The sequence below is a fragment of the Arachis duranensis genome, chromosome 9 (genome assembly GCF_000817695.3).
Source record: "Arachis duranensis cultivar V14167 chromosome 9, aradu.V14167.gnm2.J7QH, whole genome shotgun sequence".
NCBI lineage: Eukaryota > Viridiplantae > Streptophyta > Magnoliopsida > Fabales > Fabaceae > Arachis > Arachis duranensis.
In genome coordinates, this window is record NC_029780.3 from 8,651,690 (window position 1) to 8,654,917 (window position 3,228).

Consider the following 3,228-nt stretch of genomic DNA (forward strand, 5'->3'; position numbering starts at 1 on the left):
TTCATTTTTAAGAAAAAAAAAAAAGAAAGGCCGTGCGAGAGAAAGAAAGAAAACCATGCAACCTCAATCCTTTCGAGCTTGATTTCTTAAGATCCGTAACTCAAATAAAAAATCTAATTCGATAAAAATATTTGTATCTTCTTCCTCTATACATTGGCATCATTTTTGTTCGATAAAATTTAATAGTGACGTAGCTCCCCTTCCTCTTGAGTTTGGTCAATTAGAGTTCTAGGAGGTACAAATGATTTCTGACGTTTTCTTCTTCAACAGCTTAATCAAAAAGCTTCTCCGGAGTTTTCATTATTTTTATTTCGTACAGAGGTAGGATTTGGTAATTTTGTAATAACTAAATATGAATTTGATAAGTGAATGTTGGTTTGATTGATTATTATTTGAGGTTGATTAAGTTTATGTTGAACTCTTGTTGAATTATTGTTATTGCTTATGATTTGTTGGTTCGACTATGAGGAACAACTCAACTGGGATTATTTTGATGATTTTGGGACTATTGTGATGTAGTATTTTGAGAAAATTAATGAAATTTGGTGGTTGAAAGATTGAATGAAAAATTGTGAAAAATCGGTAACTGTAAAACTCAAAAACGGACTTAAAAATTAAGTAGAAAACTTGAAGAATTTTAGGAATGGGGTTCAGTCTTTTGATAAAGCTATAATCATGGAAACAAAATTTATATTTGAGATTGAAATAGTAATTTAATAAAAACTTAAGATTAGTTTTATAATTATATACGTTTTAGGATATTTTAGATAATAATTAAAAAGTTTAGGAATAAAATGGATATTTTATAAAAGATGCAATGTTATTTTGGTAATTATATTATATGTAAGAATATTTTAATAAATTATAAAATTTATTTGGATAAAAATATAAATATTTTAGAAAGTTCAAAGATACAAAATAATTTATAAAAGATTAATAATAAAGTTCAAGTTAATAAGTTTTGGGTAATAAAGAAAATTGTTATTATTGTTATTAATTTATTAAGATTATTATCAATGTATTTTTTAAATATATTATATATTATCATTTTATTTAAAAGATATTATTTTATTTATGATATACTAAAAGGGTAAGCAGAGAACTGTCCTAAAATTTTTAGAAAGATAAATCTAAATTAAGAATCTTTAATTCTCTTTCCATAAGACACTTAGAAAAAGGCGAGAGAATAATACAAAGATAATTTATATTGTGAAATGATAAGAAAGAGAAGAAAGAAAGAACGAAAAGAAAATGAAATAAGCAGAGATATGGTGGTGAATCCACCAAGATTTGCTTTCCAAAGATATATCGGTCAATCTAGGAGATGATCGCACCTGTAAGACAGAAGTTACTTACAGAAGTTATCAATACATACATTTGCTATAGAGAGAGCCTCACTTGTAAGACCGAGGTTGCTTACAGAGGTTATGTTTGCATACATCGGCTTAAGAGAGTCGCATCTGTAAGACAAAAGTCACTTACAGAGGTTATAACACTGAAAGTCAAACTCAGACAAAGGTTGCTGAGTTAGTCGGAATATAATTATGTTATTTATTAGGTAAAAGATAGAAAATTAATAAAAAAATTCATTACAATAGATATATTTATTTTAATAAATATTTTTCTATCAAATATTATAAAAAATACACTGACTATTCTAAATTCCTACAGGTCCAACTTTCATTGGCAGTAGTGAAAGGCCTGAATTGAGACATTTTCTGGACAATAATATTCATCAATCAAATAATCAATCAAATACTTATTTATGCCTTCTCATCTTGAGTACAATTATATATAAAAGAAACTACACGTAAAGAGAAAAAAAATTAAAATAGTAAGAACGATAAAAATGATGATTCTTATAATTTTGTTTTGCCATTTATATATAAAAGATCAGAATACTATAATTATCTAATCAAATTAATTTGTATTTATTGCATTTAATTTGAATAAGTAAGAAATTATCTTATTTTAGTTTAGTCCTTAATTCACGTGATTGAATTTGGTTTAATTTGATTTGATTTAATTATTAATTAAAAATATCTTAGTTGTCTATTTTATTTGTAGATTTATTATTTTAATATCTAATGAATTAATCAAATCAATTAATTAATACACATAATTAGTATAATTGATTTGATTTAATAAATTTTAAAAAATAAATTAAAAAATACTACCAGAATATTAAAAAATTAAATAAATAATACTATCAAAATAAATTGATATAAATTATATGATACTTGAATATCTATCTAAATTAATTAATTGATATTATTAATTAGTTCTTATTAATTTGATTTAATGAGTTAAAAGAAATAAATTGAAAAATACTTTTAAAAATATATCACGTTTGTTCTATCATTAAATGCAGAAATTTAATATTTATATAATAAAATAGATTTCTAGAACTAAGATATATTTTAGTATATTTACTAACTATAAATGAAAAAAATACATACCTGTATGAATCCTTGTCCAATAATATTTAGTGATATGAATTCTTTATTTGTATTATTCCTACTCGACTCCTTTGTGGTCGTCCTCAAAGTTAAAAAAGGGAAAAAAGATGAATATTTTTTTTCTCATATCTGATTTCTTTTTGTTATTTGTTTTAAATTATTTAAAATTTTAAATTTAAAATTAAAGTTTATTTGAGTTTAACATCTGTTAAATCTAAATTGGTAGTGTTTGTCAAAATAAAAGAATAAGGATGTTTAAGTATTTTTTTTATAAATAATTAAAACATTGTTTATTTCTTTCTCTTTTTAATTAATTACAAGGAAATTTTTAGTATAAAAATAATAAATATATATATTTTTTTTAATATTACGATAAGATGATAAATATATAACATTTAAATTTGTACATGTGAATAATTTATCGCCAATTGAAGCTAATGGACTCAAAATAAACATTGAGGGCAGAATTCAAAGTACAAATTTTGGCTACGTGATGGCTCATGTTTCTTGGCCCACAAACCATCACTGAAAATCTTTTCCTTTGCAGTCATACGGAATTTATCCAACATTATCATGAACAACCACTCCTAATAAGAATAAATTATTATTTTTATTTTTAACGTTTTGGGTAAATTTTAAAATTATTTTTAATATTTAAATTATTTTATTTAAATTTTTAATATTTTAAAATAATTTTAATATTGTCATGTCATTAATGATTGTTTTTGTGTGAATAATTTGGACGTAATCTCGACTACGAGAATCGACA